At 37.3% G+C, this 20,422-nt stretch overlaps 1 long non-coding RNA gene across 1 annotated transcript in view; it reads left to right on the top strand.

Annotated features, from left to right (window-relative positions):
- LOC137637302 (uncharacterized) overlaps positions 1-20,422 on the top strand; it is a 73,624-nt gene that overhangs the window by 20,992 nt on the left and 32,210 nt on the right. Inside the window, exons 2-5 of the long non-coding RNA XR_011043538.1 lie at positions 7,341-9,122; positions 9,916-10,014; positions 17,445-17,548; positions 19,046-20,133. This is a non-coding gene — a long non-coding RNA (uncharacterized lncRNA). The remainder of the gene's footprint in view (positions 1-7,340; positions 9,123-9,915; positions 10,015-17,444; positions 17,549-19,045; positions 20,134-20,422) is intronic.

Genomic DNA, 20,422 nt, shown 5'->3' with positions numbered 1-20,422 from the left:
TCTCCCCTCTGAACAAGTTTGTCTAACAGACTCAGTTCAGAATGGAGACAGCAGACATGGTCATCCAAGCGGTACCTTCAAGGGACTTCATTTGCACACTAGATCTGAAGGACGCTTACTTCCAGATTCTAATACATCCGTTTTCAAGGAAGTATCTAAAGTTCATTCACAAAGGCAAGACATACCAGTTGAAGGTTCTATGCTTTGGTCTCGTGACAGCCCCTCAGGTTTTTACCAGAGTGTTCGCCCTAGTGTCATTTTGGGCTCACAGGTATAGCATTCATCTTCTCAGATATCTGGACGACTGGCTGATCATAGCTGACTCTGAGACGAACCTTCTTCGTCACCGAGATATGCTTCTCGCATTTTGTCATGATCTGGGGGTCCTGATAAATCGTGAAAAGTCATCAGTGCAACCTTCACAGAAACTAGTATACCTCAGAATGATCATAGACAAAAGAGTACACAGGCTGAAGGAAGTGGCTGCTCCCTTCCTCAGGACAGAAGTTCTCCCGCCCTCTCGTTGGCTGAGTCTGTTAGTCCACCTAACCTCTCTCATCCGTCTTGTTCCAAATGGACGCCACAGGGTAAGATCCATGCTGTGGCAACTGAAGTCCGTGTGGAACCAACACTCCGACCCACTGGATACCGGAGTTCCTTTAACTCAGGATCAGGTGACGGATTTGAATTGGTGGATGGTAGACGAAAACCTTTGGCAAGGTCAGCTTGTCCCCCCCGCGGATTTGATGCTCTTCACAGATGCATCAAAAGAAGGGTGGGGGGCTCACCTTCTGCACCAGCCTTTGGTCAGAATCAGAAAGGTACCAGCACATAAATCTTTTAGAGATGAGAGCAGCCCACCTAGCTCTTCATCAGTTCGAATAGTTACTGGCAGGTCACTGTGTGGTGTTGATAAGCGACAACTCTATAGTAGTGGCTTACATAAACAAACAGAGCAGTACCTTTTTTGCAGCCTCTATGCCATATTGCAGTAAAGATCCTCAGATGGTCAGAAGAACATTCAGTGGCTCTATCAGCTCGCTTCATTGCCGGCAAGAGGAATGTACTTGCAGACAATTTGAGCAGAGCGCCTCAGATAATAGGCTCCAAATGTTCTTTGAATCGTCAGATAGCGAACAAAGTCCTAACATTGTGGGGTTCCCTGACTGTAGACCTGTTCGCAACTTCTCTGAACATCAAGCTTCCACTGTACTGTTCTCCAGTCCCGGACCCTCAGGCTCTATGGTAAGATGCCTTCCAATAACGGTGGGACAACATCGACGTGTACGCCTTTCCCCCGTTTTGTTTGATGAGAAGACTGCTCAACAAAACAAGAGCATCCAAAGATCTAATGATGATCCTTGTAGCTCTGTCATGACATCATGCAGATTGGTTCCCAGACCTCCTGCAACTTCTCGTAGATTGACCGAGAGAACTCCCTCCATGACCAGATCTACTCAAACAGCCACATGCGGACATCTTCCACAAGACTGTGCAGTCGGTACGACTTCAGGCGTGGAGACTATCCAGCGTGTCCTCTCTCAGAAGGGGTTTTCATGACAAGTTGCAGAACCAATGTCCTGACACTTGCTCAGGTCCTCAACCTTGGTCTACCAGACTAATGGAGAGTCGTCTGTGGTTGGTGTCATGGAAGGAATAGCTCTACACTCGATGCCACTATTCCAGTATTACCGGAGTTTTTTTTGTATACCTTCTGTAGGAAAAGCTCCTTTCTGTATCGGTGGTGAAAGGCTATCGCTCAGCCTTAAGCCTTGCCTTCAAGCCTATAGGAGTCAACATTTCCTCTTCGTTGGAGCTTTCTTTTTACACATACGGAGTTATAAGATCACTTGCCCCCAGTCAGAGATCAGGCCTCCTCCATGGAACGTGGTTCGTGTCTTGAGGTCTCTAAAAGGACCTCCCTATGAACCACTACGCCATGCAACTGACCGAAATCTGGCTTTGAAGACGGCATTCCTGCTTGCTTTAACCTCGCCAAAGAGAGTCGGTGAACTTCATGGCCTCTCATATGACATCGCCCATTCAAGGGGATGGGGGGAAGAGACGCTCGGCTTTGTCCATGAGTTTATTGCTAAGACTCAAAACTGGGGATGCTGAGCCATAGATTCGGGCCCTTTCAGATTGCAAGTCTTCGTTATGTAACCAACGACCCAGATCAGTTGTTACTTTGCCCAGTGAGGAGTTTGAGATACTATCTTTAATGCATTGCAGCAACACGGCGCTGACTAACATCGTTGATTGTTAGGTGAGGGAGAGTATCCTCCTGGATTTGCCAAGTGATCGAAAGAGGCTTGGCTCCGTATACTTATCAAGCTCGTCGACCTAGAGCCCATGAGGTCAGGGGAATCAGTACTTCCCTGGCGTTCAAACGCAACTTTTCCATGTTGCAGGTTCTCCAAACAGGTGTGTGGAAAAGACAAACCACATTCACAGCCCATTACCTCAAAGATGTGACCCACAGGAGGCTCGATACGTTTACTATCGGTCCTGAGGTGGCTGCTCAACAAGGGGTCTAAGATACCTCAAGCTCCTTGATGGACAAGTAGCAAGTAGCAGTTAGTTGATAGCATTGGTTTTCCGGGTTAAGATTGGGATGAATGAGGAGAATGTCTGGCTTTCCTTCCTTCATCTTCCCCTCTTTGGGTACAGCGCCATGGATCCCTATGCAAGCTGGCTTCAACCTCTGCAGGTAATTATCACTTCCCTTGTGTTGCCTGGTTTAAGTCATAGCGTTTTTATACTGTCCACGTTCCCATTGCTTTCTGCGAGGGAGTGATGTGATGCGTCTTGTTGTTTTTTCCTGTTTAAAACTCAGACGTTCATACAAATAATAACCTCTTATTTTACTAAATTGTAGAGGCTGCGAATACACTCACTTTTTATATTTCAGCGAGGTGTCAAAGTTTTCCCTAGCCCAAAGACATATACTGTACAGTACTAGGTAAAACCTGGTTAATGTCCATGCAAGATCAAGGCTTCCACCCACCTAAGAGTGAGTCATCCACCTAAATAACAGAAGGTTTGTTAGTATGGGAACAAATGACAAATTCAGAGATAATTTGTATTTTTCCCTAACTAATACAAGCCTGGTGTTATTTATATAAATTGGCCCACCATCACCTGTCTTCCATTAGTCCTGCCTGCAATAGAAATGACGTCTCACAGATGTGAGAGTATATATAGAGGCGGCTGGGTACCCCTCAGCCACCCCCTGGCACCTCGCAATTGTAGTCTAATAGCTATCTGCTGCTGCTGCTGAAAGAATATTCATGTATAACTCCAGGGTTGTATTAGTTAGGGAAAAATACAAATTATCTCCGAATTTGACATATTTGTTCGACTACTGTACAGAAATGCTTTGCTAAAGTTACGTTTGGCAGATTAATCAATCTACAGTACATTAGTTATGTCTGTTTTTTCCCCCACTATCTTTTTTCATAATATTTTTACTTCATGGTGTATTATTATTATTTTTATTACTTGCTAAACTACAACCCGAGTTGAAAAAGCAGGGGCTCCAACAGGGATAATAGCCCAGTGAGGAAAGGAAACAAGGAAAATTAAAATATTTTAAGAACAGTGACTACTGTACATTGAAATATAAATATAAACTATAAAACTTTAGCAAAACAAGAGGATGAGAAATAAGATAGAAGTGTACCCGAGTGTACCCTCAAGCAAGAGAACTGTAGCTGCGGTTGTTTCCCTTCAGTAATACATTGGCGCGAAATGACCTTCTGCCTTCATCACTTGCCCATAGGGCACAAAGTCATAAATTTCATGCAGTTCAGGGACATTTTTCCATAGTTTTCCAATTACAATGGTACCACGGTTTACGAGTTTCATTCTTTCTGGAAGCTCGCTTGCAAACTAAAATGCTCGTATCCACATGTCCATAAATACATGCATTCATATGCTTCTGCGCAAATGTACACCCTCGTCCTTCCTTTTACCCCCACCATAATGTTAAATCTCGAGCACATTTTGCTATATATTTTTTTTAAATTGCTCTAACAGGCTTAATTTTTGTCCTAGAGAGGTCAGGTTGGTCTCATTCTTTTGGAAAATGCCTAAAGTTTCTCATTAAATTATCAAAAATATGTAAAAACATGTAATTAACTGTGTTTTGCAAGAACGTACCGGTACGTCCTTTGGGGGTGAAAGGGATAGTAGTTAACTTTCAGCTTGGTTGGAACTTCAGTAGTTAAAATTTATATCAAGGTTTTGTCCTCAACTTAGAAACATTTGACTTGCAAGTATCCAGAGATGCAAACACAAATCTAACTAAAAATAACAAAGATAATATATAGAAATAACTGTAATAAAACAATATTATATAATTTAATACAGTAGAAAAACAGCATTTCTAATAACCTGATCTATTTCATATGAAACCCGACTATTTGTTGACTCTTTTTAGCTGGAAATTATAGGCTTGGTATTCAGGTTAGGCCAACCCTAGGCCAAAATGTAACGAAATTTGGCTTGCAAACAATTCGACTTACAGTACAGCTTCTTGGAACCAATTAAGTTTGTAAGTTGAGGACCTTATGTACTTTACTCCTGGTGCCGTCAACTGGCTGTTTTAATTTTTTTCCCTCTCGTTTATGGTTAGCAATTGTGTGCCAGGGAATTTAAGGAAGATGAAAGGTTTGGCAGATTTCCCGAGAAATTTAGTCGACTGACAGTTTCTGTGTAACCTGCCGATACACAATTTTTTTTTTTTTTCTGTTGCTGTTTATTGCCTCGCTGTGTTTAGTAGTGATGACGATAACATCGTATTTTAGGAATGAAGCTTCATTGCATACTGTCGATAGAAGGAGAACTTGAAGTTATTCCTTCACATTCCTCTCTTAGTGCCAACATTGGATCCATGCATTTATTAAACTTAGAGCACACTGCCGGTTGGAAGGTAAAAAGGGCGCTGCCCTTCTTTTACCGTTTGGGGAAGATTAGTCCTTTAAAACCGATTGATAGGAGTTACGTATAAGTACCATGGGGAGAGAAATGTTAGGAGTCACTTAAGTGTAGTATCTCAATGGGTGGCCGGTGCCCTGGCCAACCTACTACCTAGGATGTGGTTTATCCAAGGCTTATCATAGTCAAACTTTGTCTTGTTTATTGTAAGTGCCTCTGCCGACGAAGTAGGAGAGGTTATATTTTTCCCCAATGTTTGTCTGTCTGTTTGTGAAAAGCTTCCTGGCCCTCAATTTTACTCAGAGTTGTAAAACTTTCAAGAATTAATTGTTGAAATGTGTTAGTGATTTAGATTTGAAAGTCCTAGGTTAAAGGTCAAGGTAGAACAAAAGGTCGACAGAATTAACCCTAACCTCTAGTTCCCTTTGCTATCGTAGGATTTCGTTGAGGTTTCTTCCTACTTATAACTGTTTTGAATTTCATTGAACTTTATACATTGGTCTTCTTACATGTTTATGGGTCCTGCTTAAAAAGTCGATGAGTGTCGCTAAAACAAGGTGTCTTGGGTAGTGTCATAGCCTCTGTATCATGGCCTTCCACTGTCTTGGATTAGAGTTCTCTTGCTTGGGGGTACACTTGGACATGCTGTTTTATCTTATTTCTCTTCCTCTGTTTTTTTTTTTTTAGATTTTATAGTTTATATGTTAAGGATCTAATTTAAAGTTGTTACTGTTCTTGAACTATTTTATTTTGGGGTATTATTCTCTTGTAGTTGTTTGTTTCCTTGTTTCCTTTCCTCTCTGGGCTATTTTTCCCTGTTGGACCCCTTGCCCTTATAGCATCTTGCTTTATGAACTAGGGTTGTAGCTTAGCTTGTAATAATAATAATGAAAATAATATAATAATAACAATGATAATAATAATGATGATAATGATCATAATAATCATAATCATGTTATTTGTTCCAATGACTAGAGTGGAAGGCTGGTGCCAGAATGAAAATAAATAGAATTTCACCTTGAAATCAGGAGGATTTTGATTGAAAATACAACCGGGAGAAGAAGGTATATTCCTATTCATATCTAGTGTTCAAGCTTAAGTAAATAGACTTCTATCTAGTTTTGCGACTTATTTGGTTTTATCAGCCACGTCATCCCTGTGGGATGAGGGCAAGAGCTGACCTACTATGTCGGTGTTAAGAGGTTATAGGTGTCTGGGTTCAGTTCCAGTTTCATCCGAATAGATGCTCTCCAAAATGTCAACCGGGCAAGCCCAACCCTCCACTGTGGTGCCCAAGCACGTCAGTGGCCTCACAAGTAAACAGCTTAAACTCACGGTTCAGGGCTGGGATCTGTCTGCTTCTATGCGAATGGTAAGCAAACACTTTGCCATTGACTAGCCAGTGGTGTGGAATTGAAAACATTTGGAGAAGGAAGTTTGCATAAGTTAAGTTGCTCTCTTTCTCGGGCTGCATTTCTCATTTTTATAAAGGAGGCTTGGGGAAGAAATTAATGGAATTTGTTTTTACCTTCGCCAACAAAGTTGGTTATATTTTACCCCCTGTTTGTGTTTGTTTGTGAACAGTTTCCCAGTCACAATTTTATTGGTAGAGTAATGAAACCTGCAGGGATTAACTGCTATGTAAAAAGCTGGAAATTATAAAATTTTGGAAGGTCAAGGTGACTGTCAAGCAAAATGTCCAATTCACGTAATCAGCCATAAGATTATACATCGTTGTCACAGAGACTTCAAACTTGGTTCATATTTAAGTGTATGAAAATCCACACCAATTAAGACATTTTAGGTCAAAGGTCAAATTCAAGGTCAAGAAATAAGCTGCTGAGGTGGAGGTCTGCGCTCTACGGAGTGCCCTTCTAGTTGGTACTTTTACTGAATGAAATTGATTTCAATGTGAAGTTGTAGTGTTACTAGTAAAGAGTTGGGCTGTTTTTTTTCTTGAAATCACTTAAAGTATTGTCTCGTGATTTTGACTTTACGGTTTCTGAAAGTAAAGTTCGGTGTTTTATTCGTTAGTTACATAAAGTTGTACGATTTATGCTTTGTTTTAGAAGTATTTGTAATTTTAATTGATTAACGTTATTTGTTGACTTTTTTATCTTTGAAAAGGGATGATATGTGTTGTTAAAAGTTAGTTATCTCGTGACATAATTCTCTTAATTTTTAAGTACAGTATTCTACTTTTCATTTACTGATAGATTTGCTAAAGATGTGCTATGTTTTCAAAAGATCCTAGACAGTAATGATGATGATGATAATAATAATAGTAATAATAATAATAATAATACTTTAAACTTTCTTGTATAAGAGGCTAAATTCATTACAGGAACATTTGTGTGATAATTAATCTTATAAGAAATTAATGTAAATTTATTTCTCTACAGACGAGGCATCACTTCAAGACCTAATACGGACGTTATCAGTCATTTCAGTACATCATTGAAGTTGATTCAATACAACTCAAGTTAATTCTAGAAAAAGTGTAGTAAAGTTAGGGTCGATAGAACCTTAAAATTGATAATGTTGCCTATTACAGTCTCTTTCAGACCGCTAAATTCAGATACGGTATTCGGGCCAATAAACTTAGTTTGTTCGCATACCAACAAAGCTTCTGTTATTTGTTTGGAAAAATACAAATTATCTCCAAATTTGTCATATTTAAAAAGCAACTTTTTTGTAAAATAAATTACACAGCAACAGTTAACTAAACCAACTCCATTTCAAAGATAAGCTAAAAGCAAAGCAGTAGTTACAGAAGAACCCAATGGTATTTACATGTCTCAGTTGTCAAAAATTAAAGAAAATATAGTTTTTTCAATTAAAATACTTTTTGTAAAGTTAACTACCTTTCGAGATATCAAATCCCTCTAAAGTTAGTTTTTTTTTTTTTAAATTGAAATTCTGTTACAAATTAACGTCAACTACCTTTTGAAATATCAATTCTCCTTAAAGAAAAAAAAATTTGCTTCATATCTGAAACCAGAGATGATCAAGTATATTGATCATAGTACTGTAATGGAATAGTAAGATTACTGAGTAAATCAAGTTGTTGAGTACAAGATACCTCAAAGTACACATGCTATTTGCTTTTTCCAGAAAGTAAATTTTTCATGTATTCAAATGTAGCCTCATCATTATATCGCAAATATATTGAAAAATCTCTCTAAGTTCAACGAATCCAGTTATAATAATCAAAACGTTACTTAGTAACTTGGGTTGTATCGAATCAATTTTGTATCGAAATGACTAAATAGATTTGCTGCACAGAAAAATGCCAACCAGGACGCTGAATCAGTTGAAGATGCTTCAATACATAGGAGCCAGGATTTACAAGAAGACTCCGCGAGTCTTGTGGACGCTGGATCAGTTACGGATGCTTCGATACATCGGAGCCAGGATTTACAAGAAGACTCCGCGAGTCTTGTGGACGCTGGATCAGTTACGGATGCTTCGATACATCGGAGCCAGGATTTACAAGAAGACTCCGCGAGTCTTGTGGACGCTGGATCAGTTACGAATGCTTCGATACATCGGAGCCAGGATTTACAAGAAGACTCCGCGAGTCTTGTGGACGCTGGATCAGTTACGAATGCTTCGATAAGACTCCGCGAGTCTTGTGGACGCTGGATAAGTTACGAATGCTTCGATAAGACTCCGCGAGTCTTGTGGACGCTGGATCAGTTACGAATGCTTCGATACATCGGAGCCAGGATTTACAAGAAGACTCCGCGAGTCTTGTGGACGCTGGATCAGTTACGAATGCTTCGATAAGACTCCGCGAGTCTTGTGGACGCTGGATCAGTTACGAATGCTTCGATACATCGGAGCCAGGATTTACAAGAAGACTCCGCGAGTCTTGTGGACGCTGGATCAGTTACGAATGCTTCGATAAGACTCCGCGAGTCTTGTGGACGCTGGATCAGTTACGAATGCTTCGATAAGACTCCGCGAGTCTTGTGGACGCTGGATCAGTTACGAATGCTTCGATACATCGGAGCCAGGATTTACAAGAAGACTCCGCGAGTCTTGTGGACGCTGGATCAGTTACGAATGCTTCGATAAGACTCCGCGAGTCTTGTGGACGCTGGATCAGTTACGGATGTTTCAATACATCGGAGTTAGGATTTACAAGAAGACTCCACATTCTATACCAAATTGATGGCTTGGTAAGTTTGTGAATTTTGAGCATCAGTTTTTAGGTAATTAGGAGGACACTTCAAAGGTATCACTAACTGAAGGGTTTACTTAAGATAGAGCATCTTTATTGACTTTATATGTTAATTCTAATATCCAGGCCTTCTCCACCATGAGGCTCAATACTACACAGTATTCTAGAAGTTTTATTCCAGCTTTGGCAATGTTGTGGAATGATCTTATTTGAATAGTTGAATCAATAGAAATTCAAAAGTTCAAACTTGCAGCAAATTTTTTTTTATATTGAACATGCTGACATAAGTCTCATTTTATATTTTTTATATAAAAGATGTTTTAATGGTGTTACTGGTCTTAAAACATTTTATTTTAAATGTTTATTACTTTTCCTACAGCAGTAGTTTGTTTATTTCCTTTTTTCCTTTCCTCGGCTATTTTTCCCTGTTGGAGCCCTAGGGCTAATAGCATCTTGCTTTTCCAACTAGGGTTGTAGCTTAGCTAGTTGTAATAATAATAATAATAATAATAATAATAATAATGATAATAATAATAATAATAATAATAAGAAACTCAAGATAGTATTAGGATTAGTATGTTTATATATACTGTATAATTATATAATAAAAATGATAAAAATTCCCCTGAAAGAATTTTCATACAGATCTTATCAATCAATTTCCCCTTCCATTATTATGATTTTTTAAGTTCGCCTCACTGAGTAATATATTCTACATACCCATTCGTGCCGAATCTTATCTGTTAACAAAACAGATCTGTAACAGATAATCGTGTATTGAAAACTTTCAGGTGTCTGCAATCAACACCTCGGCAGTTATCCAGGGCAGAACGGCTTTGGAATATTAAAACCAAACACCTTGTAATGATGAATCCATCAGAAATTCTATGGTAAGTCAGATAACACAATATGTCCCGTAAGTGTTCTTGCTATTACTGCATCTTGCGTTGTAGGGGGTCATTCATAAAAGTTCTAAGCAGTGTCTACTTACCCCCATAGCTGCATGTGCATTTTATGTATATATATATATATATATATATATATATATATATATATATATATATATATATATTATATATATACATACATATATATACATATATACATATATATATATAGATAGATAGATAGATACATTAAGTATGAATAGATAAAAGAAATGTGTATGTATGTATGTATGTATGTTGTGAAAATCATAGCCATATCATGCTCTGCTGATTTTATGAAAAAATATTTTCTTTTAACCCTTTTACCCCCAAAGGACGTACTGGTACGTTTCACAAAACTCATCCCTTTACCCCCATGGACGTACCGGTACGTTCTTGCAAAAAAATGCTATTTAAATTTTTTTTTTTGCATATTTTTGATAATTTTTTGAGAAACTTCAGGCATTTTCCAAGAGAATGAGACCAACCTGACCTCTCTATGACAAAAATTAAGGCTGTTAGAGCAATTTAAAAAATATATACTGCAAAATGTGCTTGAAAAAAATTAACCCCTGGGGGTTAAGGGTTGGAAATTTCCAAATAGCCTGGGGGTAAAAGGGTTAATAACATAAAATATTCTAATGAGATAATTGATATTTTATGTACAGTAAGTCTCATCATACATTTGGCTTATAAGATCTCGACTAGTATTTGGAGGTGAATATTATTGACACATGGCACAGTTAGAATTTAGAAGTCTTTGGTTTAAAACACTATTAACCCTTTTACCCCCGGGCTATTTGGAAATTTCCAACCCTTAACCCCCAAGGGGTTATTTTTTTCCCAGCACATTTTGCAGTATATTTTATTTAAATTGCTCTAACAGCCTTAGTTTTTGTCATAGAGAGGTCAGGTTGGTCTCATTCTCTTGGAAAATGCCTGAATTTTCTCAAAAAATTATCACAAATATGAAAAAAAAAATTTTTATAGCATTTTTTTGCAAGGACGTACCGGTACGTCCATGGGGGTAAAGGGATGGGTTTTGTGAAACGTACCAGTACATCCTTTGGGGGTAAAAGGGTTAAGTAATTTCTGGTATTATGTGTTGGTGGCTAAGATTAGCTACAACTGAAACAGATTTATATGTTTTGGTCTTGGTATATTGAGAGTAATATGCTTTGGAATCGATGTGTGTGGTAGAGCTATCTCTCTCTCTTTTATCCTGTTTTCTGGCTGTTGTCTGTGGGCACCAGAAAAGTCTATTTAAAACACTAATTGGAGTGTAGAGTATTGATGAATAGATGGAATACTTGTCGCAAATACAATTTATCACAGGCACTAAGAAGCCAGGTTTACGTGTAAATTCTTCCCTTGCCTTTAGTGTCCATGCAAGAGTACTGCACTCGCCACTCCGAAATGTTTTGATCCCCTCTTGGTTGCGATTGATCAGTTACTGAGCATTGCAAAGTCTGTGAAGCATATATTTTTGGAATATGAAACTTCTCATAAGGAATTATGTAATACTTGCTAGGTATTTCTATATATCTGACGTCCTGGTTAGCATACGCCTAAAACGAGTTATCACAAAGATAGATATTTTGGCAAGTGACTCTTGGGTCTGAAGACTAGATATATGATAGGTTATGAATTTAATTACACTCGCATTAAGAAATTTAAGGGCAGTTTTTCCAGATGTAGTTCTGGGTATAGAATCCAAAAATTGAGTGCTTACATAGAAAACTGGACAATTTTTAGCCCTTTTACCCCCAAAGGTAAGGTTAAATTTCGAGCACATTTTGCTATATATTTTTCTTAAATTGCTCTAACAGCCTTAATTTTTGTCAGAGAGGTCAGGTTGGTCTCATTCTTTTGTAAAATGCCGGAAGTTTGTCAAAGTTATAAAAATTTTGCAAAAACATGTAAATAACAGTGTTTTGCAAGAACGTACCGGTACGTCCTTTGGGGGCGAAAGGGTTAGATAATTAAAATTTTTGGTGTTTTTGTCCTTCAGACTTTTATAATATTTATTTTCCTTTATTCATTAATCATGAAACTAAATACTTTTTAAGAGTAGAAGGGTACAATAATTCCGAACATGCAAAGAAAAAAATATCCTTGATGGTTTTTGAGTAAATGCAATAGTTACATTTTCCACTTGGAAAGTCGACGAGTAAATTAATGATAAGAGATTGGATGAAGTTAAAGTAATCATAGTCATTATCACTGTTATCTGAATCTTGTCTGATTCCTCATTGCCATTGTCATTGTCGTATTGGTCTACTTCCAGAGAATCCAGGTCAGGATGCCAGATAACTCGTAATCAATCAGTCCAGAGAATCTCAGTTGAAATCCTTCAAAGCAATTTGGCACTCTCTTTTACTGAGGTCTTTCTGTCCATGGTTTAAGGGTGATGACTTGGCAGGCTTAAATTTATTTTCAATTTTCCACATCTTTGCAAATAACTTGACTTGCTCAATGTGTCAGATAGGAGCTGCTTTGGAAGGAGGCGTTGGTTTAGTCTCAAACATTTTACTTTTCCCAGAGGCCGCACATCGTCTCTGGGCATTAATTTTGTTTTAATTATTTGGGGGGGAGACTTTTTTTGACATTTACAGTAATTGCCTTTTCCATAAATTACACCAATAAATTGTTCCAGTGCAGCTTCGGAACTTTCTAACTCTACTAGTGCCGGAAGGGATTGAAGGAGTATCAAAGCAGTTGAGAGTGGTCCAGTTTTCCCTTTGCCTAAGAAACTGTAATTGTAATCACATCCTGTGATGGCAATGGTTTCCTGGCGATGGAATGCAGAATGTGCCATTTATTTCACTAAGCTCCTCGACCCTGCTTCTGATGTTAACAAAGCGTCAATTATTGCTGTGAGCATGTCTCATTTCTAGAAAAAAATTTCTGTTAGTAAGTCCACATCGCTGTAATAATGAATGAGAGTGATCATTATATCTGTATCATCACAGCTCATTGTCACTCGCAAAGGCGTACTACTCCCATAAAGCTGAAAGATGTGAAACGCCATCCTTGTGTCAGCTTTGCTGTGATCTCAGTCATATAAAAGACAGTCCTGTCGTGTCAAACTTATTACTGTTTACAGAAAATTCATAGCATTTTCTTTTATAAGCTACAATTACTTTCTTGGTCCCAAGTACGTCAGCATAATCATCTAACTGCCACTTATTGAACAAGAAAGGAAGAAAAGTATCTTTGAACTGTGATGATGATAGGCACTTTGTAAAAGCTTTAGACTTTTTTGGCTAGTACCAGCAATGCTGATAACTGTGTCAGTGTCTCCCCAAATTTGATGCGCTGGATCTTTGATTTTGCTTTGAGTATAGTCATTACACACAAAGTGCACTTCGTTGCTTGTAGCTTTACAAGTCATAACTACGAGAGCTTTGGCAATTCCACTGTAAGTAGAAGGAAAGCTTAGAATCATTCTGATCAAGAATATTCAAATCACTTGCCGTATTCAACGGTTCAATATCTGTTGTTGCCAATGACTCAAGATGTTTAGCCAATTTGGACTTGCTGGTTTTAATCATTGTTCCATCTACATTGTAGTGACTAAGGGGAACTACTGACACTGGATGAGAGGACTTTTCTTAAGTCTAGGTTTTTTGGCAGGATAAGTAAAGAAGACTGCGAAACATGTCTCGTGAACATATCAGCTCTTATCACTTTTTTATCATTTGTTGACAGACGACTTTGCGGCATTGCTAGCGAAGTTTCTAAATTTCCTTCTCTTGACGGTCTTCTCAAATTGTGCTGGATCTTCTATCATATAATCAAGGAACTCCTTTTGTCATTCAAAACCTTTCTGATTGTGAGGCTGGTTTTCCAGAAGGTGAGTTGATCAGATAGCGATTGCTTTACTCAACCTGTTGAAATGGATTTATGGTCGAACCTCCCTGGTATACATCGTCTTCAGCAGATGACAATGCATACCTTTCACAGCGTTCATTCATGTTATTTTTTTTTGCCCACTACACTAGTTCTTCCAGTGGTTGCATTTCACCCTCATTCAACACCTCGGCTGTTATAGTTTCATCAGCTGGTTAATCTGAGTTTATTTTATGTTGTTTCTTAGAATCAGGACAGCAGCTATGATGTTCTGTTTTGAGTAGTCTTTGTTAGCAGAAATAACTATCCCTTTTTGGCTCTTATTAGACCCTAAGTGCCTTTTCAGTTTTTCACACAGAAATTGTGCCTTTGAACATGAATATTTGATTCCTTCTTTGGAGCAATATAAGATACTTTTTTTGTTAGGTTTGTAAGTGTCTTGACTCTTGCCTTTCTTTAAAACTTCTATCTTCATGAAGTGCACAAGCCTAGGGAATGCAATGCCTCTTCACGTAACACTGACCCTGCTCGAATTTCAAGGTCTTTTTGTAGAAATGTATGGCAACATTTATGATAGTTTGGATCCTGGGCAGTTAAATCAGCTGATACATAATCCCTCTTGAAGTCCGAGTCATTGGATATCTCTACATATCGCTTCATCATTCTTTGAAATAATTCAATAACAACTGTTATCAAGTGTTCGAATTGAGCACTAAGTCTACGTCCTACTTTGATTCTTCCTTTCTTGTTGCAGAAGATACATCTCTCCAAGATAGCTAGTAGTTGATTTGGTCCTAACAGAAACTGCAACGTAGAACAGAGGGGACACAATTGTTTAACTGCTCACTATGTCTTAACCCTTTTACCCCCAGGCTCTTTGGAAATTTCCAACCCTTAACCCCCAAGGGGTTATTTTTTCCCCAGCATATTTTGCAGTATATCTTTTTTAAATTTCTCTAACAGCCTTAATTTTTGTCATAGAGAGGTCAGGTTGGTCTCATTCTCTTGGAAAATGCCTGAATTTTCTCAAAACATTATCAAAAATATGAAAAAAAAAATTTTATAGCATTTTTTTGCAAGGACGTACCGGTACGTCCATGGGGGTAAAAAGATGAGTTTTGTGAAACGTACCAGTACATCCTTTTGGGGTAAAAGGGTTAATCTTAAATAATAGACATTAGAAGGAAAGAGTGAAATAACAATTGCAACTAAAATCAATACCGGTGATCTTCTAAGAACAGCTTGTAGGGCAACTGCTGTACTATAATTATCAATCTTAGCTCCTGATTTGATTGCTAGAAAGTTGCTGTAACAGGCTGAGTGTTAGCCGTCTCCATGATGATCGTCACTAGGTTAATATCACTGAGAATGACATACTTTGATGAACTTCACTGTTTTTAAAAGTATTTTTAATATGGGACCACTTTTCTTTGGTAAAATGATGTATATTACCATCTCTCTCTCTCTCTTTCCAAGAGCAAGTTGAAGAATACATCGATCATATCCCTAAAATCTATGTGCCGTACATTCACAAAATTGAATGTGCAAGTCCATCATTCAATTGCATCAAATAAATGGCTAATTTAATAAGTAAGTGTTGACTTTTTCTGATATATAACTAAAGTAAATATTTATATGGTTCTCATTTCAAGTCTATCATTCCTGAACCACCAAGAGAACTAACTTAATTTACCTTTGATGCTTTAGGGTGGAAAAACGTTGTATTTTTATTAACCTTAATGAGTTCATAAAGTTTGTGTAATTGATAGAAATATCAGCTGTGGTAACAATACTTATAAGCTGTAACAAGTATCTGCACTATAAAAAATATTTGATAGATTCTGTCTTTCTATGGCCACTGACAATACACACTCAGGCACATTATTCTATCTAATTCCTCTTTCCCTTGTTTTGTTAAAGTTTTTATAGTTTATGTAGGAAATATTTTATTTTTCCTCTTTTCCTTTCCTTACTGGGCTATTTTCCCAGTTGGGACCCTTGGGACTGAAGCATCCAGCTTTTCCAACTAGGGTTTTAGCTTAGCAAAAAAATGGGAGAACCCAAAAATCCAAAAATTGCAAATAGCTAAAAAATGTCCAAGGTTTTGCTTGTAAGCACTCAAATTTTGGAGTCTGCCCAAAAATACATATAAAAAGGTTATCCTTAAATTTCCTAATGAGAGTGTAATTAAATTCATATAATTCCTGGAACAATTCAAGGAGATGCAGTATTAACCCTTTTACCCCCAAAGGACGTACTGGTACTTTTCACAAAAGCCATCCCTTTACCACCATGGACGTACCGGTACGTCCTTGCAAAAAAATGCTATAGAAATTAGTTTTTCATATTTTTTGATAATTTTTTGAGAAAATTCAGGCATTTTCCAAGAGAATGAGACCAACCTGACCTCTCTATGACAAAAATTAAGGCTGTTAGAGCAATTTGAATAAAATATACTGCAAAATGTGCTTGGAAAAAAATAACCCCCTGGGGGTTAAGGGTGGGAAATTTCCAAATACCCCGGGGGTAAAAGGGTTAAGCATAATTGTTATATGTTTTACTAATAACATGTTTCTCAGGTCTTTAGACTAGATAGATTGAATCTCAGGTTTTTAGACTGTAGACACGAGACAGGTCAATTCAGGTAGATGCAATTTTAATGATGGTGTTATATGCTTTTACTAATAGCATTGACTCTTTGGTCTTAAGACTGTAGATACACTGACTTGCATTTTAAGACTGTAGATACAACACATCAATTCTAGGAGATGCAGTATTAAGCATAATTGTGTTTGATGTTTTATTAGTAGTATTGACTCTTAGTCTTAAGACTGTAGATCGATTGACTCTTAGGCCGTAATGCTGTTGATATATAGACTCTTAGGTCTTCAGACTGTAGATAGATTGACTTAGGTCTTAAGACTGTAGATTTATTGACTTAGGTCTTAAGACTGTAGATACAAGATAGGCCAATTCAAGAAGATGTCGTATCAAGCATAATGGTGTTCCTATGTTTTCCTAACAGCACTGACTTTATATCCTTTCACTGAAAATTCATGGTACGGGTTGTCGGTATCATTTGCCTCCAAATATTATTATTATCCGGCGCAAATACAAACCATTCACTATTTAAAGGGGTACATACATACATATACCAAGGCATTTCCCCCAATTTTGGGGGGTAGCCGACATCAAAGAAAAAAACGGAAAAGGGGACCTCTCTTCTCTACGTTCCTCCCAGCCTGACAGGCAACTCAACCGAGTTCGGCTGGTACTGCTAGGGTGCCACAGCCCACCCCACCCTCCCCCGTTATCCACCACAGATGAAGCTTCATAACGCTGAATCCCCTACTGCTGCTACCTCCGCAGTCATCCAAGGCACCGGAGGAAGCAGCAGGGGTATTACTATAGATAGTTCCAGGTTTGTATGCTAGGAAAAATACAAATTATCTCAAAATTTGTTATTTTATGTCTGATCTATTTTATAAGGAGTAGGATTAGGTTCATCTATCTTGGTATTAAAATAACCTATTCTTTCTCAGGTCTGTGGCAGTGACAAAGAGGTCAAATACTCCATATTCATCTCTCCCTACCCAGAAGTTTCAATTTCTTCCTGGTCCTTGGAATTTGTCATATTGAATGAATGGTAAGGTGGTGTTTTCCACTCATTTTTGTACAATCATGAAATTTACAGATACATACGGTGTATATGCATGTTCATCTGTAAATAGAGAAAGATATATAGTTAAACTTAGCTTACTCATTTTATTTGGGAAATACGAAACAAAAATACGGATTTTAAAGAACTGTCATAAAGCTTATTAAATGCTTAAGGTAGTGTTGGCTAATTTGTGGCAGAGTACATTCAAAGCTTGAATGAAGTCACTCTGTAATTTGTTTGCCCATTTTATTTTTCATTTTTTGAAATGCAATTTTCTCTCTAGATTTCCTGGATCAGAAATGAAGGCTAATGAGAGACAAAAAATCTTCAAACTTTAATGATATTTTATGTTTGGACATTTTATTTTACAGTATTTTTTTAGTCAGTTTTCGCTAAATATTTTGTGAGTTAGAAGTATCAACTCGAATAAAATTCAGCCATGATTAAACCTTAAGACTAAGGTGTCATTGTTTCCATGATTTTTAGTTCACATTACAGTTATTTGACATTTGATACAAAAACATTTTTGTACAGTAATTGTAACAAAATCATCTTAAAGTAAGTTTTATATGTTTAATACTATATTCTAGAAGGTTTTTGCATATATTACCAAACTGCTAGTCTACTTAGTTGTAAGAGAATTTAAAACTTTGCACTGAGACTTCGCAAATAATATACTATGCTGCTTTACTAGCATTTAATAAATGTTTAGCATATTTTACATAACTTGTACTCAGTTTTACTTGAATATTTTGTCAAATTAGATCTTCCCATATTTAGTTAACTTTTTTTTATATATATATATATCTTTTTATTTTCAGATTTCAAAACGGCAGTATGAAACTCCCAAATTCAGAAAAGAAAGACAATCAATTAATGAAGTAGGCTATAAGAGATGTGAGCTGCCATTCACAAAACCAGTCGTAATTGGTAGTGTCCTAGCCCTTGGTCCAGCCAAGGTGAACCTGAAAATCTGATGAGAAATGTGGCCTGCATATTGTGGAAGACACGGCAGGTATTACATGCTACCCTACTCCCACTGCCAAGCAAAAGGGCATCTTGAGAAGAATGCAGTTCTAAACTTATCATCTGTGGCAACTATCCAGGAAAGGATAAAACTAAGAGAGAAACACATGATGTCAAAGGCAGTATTTGTACAAGATCGGAAAGACACGGTACAAACTCTGGGTTAGTTCAAGAGATTGCAAAGCTGTTGTCATAAAGATAAAGGATAGTAAAAACCCTGGCCATAAATGTATATTCTGCCTTGAAGTTCGACTTTGCAAATATTAAATTGATAAAACCACCGCAGATCAGAGAGTTGATAAAGGAGAAGTGGCTTTTTGGTCCAATAGCAGCATTTCCCTCTTATAACCAAGAGAACTCGGGTGACGAGTTTTTGATGCGTTAGGGTGTAATTCTTGGACTAAGATCAGAGAATTTCTTAAGTTCGTTGTCTAGCTTAAATACTTCCTTAGACAGGTGTTGATGTTCAGAAATCTGCGCCAAGAAATTGTTAACATGATAACGGTGAAAGTTCACATAGTTGGTAACATTACCAATAAACCAGTTGATCTACTGGAATCATATTAGTTGTTTAACAGTATTGACTGTACAGCAATGACTAAAACTGAATCAGTGACTTTTTCAAAAATATTGAGAGTAATATTTGTTTGGAGGAATTTCTATATCCTGGGGAAGATTCTTATAACCATCTCAATAATTGTTGAAAAATTAGGTTGAGATCGTAATAGGTCATGGCTAATCATTACTGGCAATTTAAAATGAAAAAGGGAGAGATTCGTCAGATACTCACGGCACTGCTGAAAATGCAATGTATTTCAAACCAGAAGTTCTAGCATAATCATAGAATATTAAAGATGGTGTCTGACTGAAATTTTAGATAGAGAATGAGTTCTATAAAGGACCACGTTTGACAGGTGACGGACCATCTGTGAATCCTTGAAGAAGCTACACCAAGTGAAAACTTGTTTTCTAAGTGCTTTGATAGTGTGGATTTGACAATTAACAATGTATTGTGTGGTATTCTATATACTTTAGAATATATCTGACAAACAAATCTTATAGGTCCTCCAGGACACATGGTTTCCATGTGTGACAGGACCAGGAAAACAGTGTGCGAGTCGAAAGAGAAACTACGGAGTGGGCTCATGCAGGTTTCAAGAACTGTGAGAATTGCTGTTGATGTTTGACCTGATAATCTAACTAACACAAACGTGAAAAAGTTTTGAAGAGCATATTTGATAAATTAGTAAACTTCTACCGAATACTTTGGAATTTAGCCTGCACTATAGATAGGAAGAAACTCATGGTGGAGTATTTGTTCTCAGAAAATCGAAAACATGAAGCAAGTGAAAATTCAAGAAACTAGTGCTTTGCTACACCACAATTAAGAATCTCAAATCATTAGAACATAAAAACTTCTGGTAGAAGGAATTTTGACCACAAACTGCCTGGCCATTCAATATCAGGCCGTATGAGTTTGACAAAAGGAACTTCTGTTGGGCCAATATGACCATTCTTCCAAAAATTCAATCCAATATTCAATGGTGAGTGTTGTATTCTTAAGAAAATTTGAATTGTATTGCAACCCCTTGGATTATATTCATGTAAGATAATGTGATTTGATTAATTGAATATGGAAATTCCTTCTTAGTGCTAAATGTATGATGAATTTCAGACCATTGTTTAATGTACCAAGCAAATTTTGTAGTATTTTTTATATAAAAGTTTTAATTCCATAGTTTTCTTAGAAGTATCAAATCAAACGGCATTAACCCTTTTACCCCCAGGCTATTTGGAACTTCCCAACCCTTTACCCCCTACGGGTTATTTTTT

The sequence above is a fragment of the Palaemon carinicauda genome, unplaced genomic scaffold (genome assembly GCF_036898095.1).
Source record: "Palaemon carinicauda isolate YSFRI2023 unplaced genomic scaffold, ASM3689809v2 scaffold64, whole genome shotgun sequence".
NCBI lineage: Eukaryota > Metazoa > Arthropoda > Malacostraca > Decapoda > Palaemonidae > Palaemon > Palaemon carinicauda.
This window is presented reverse-complemented; position numbering and strand designations above follow the sequence as displayed.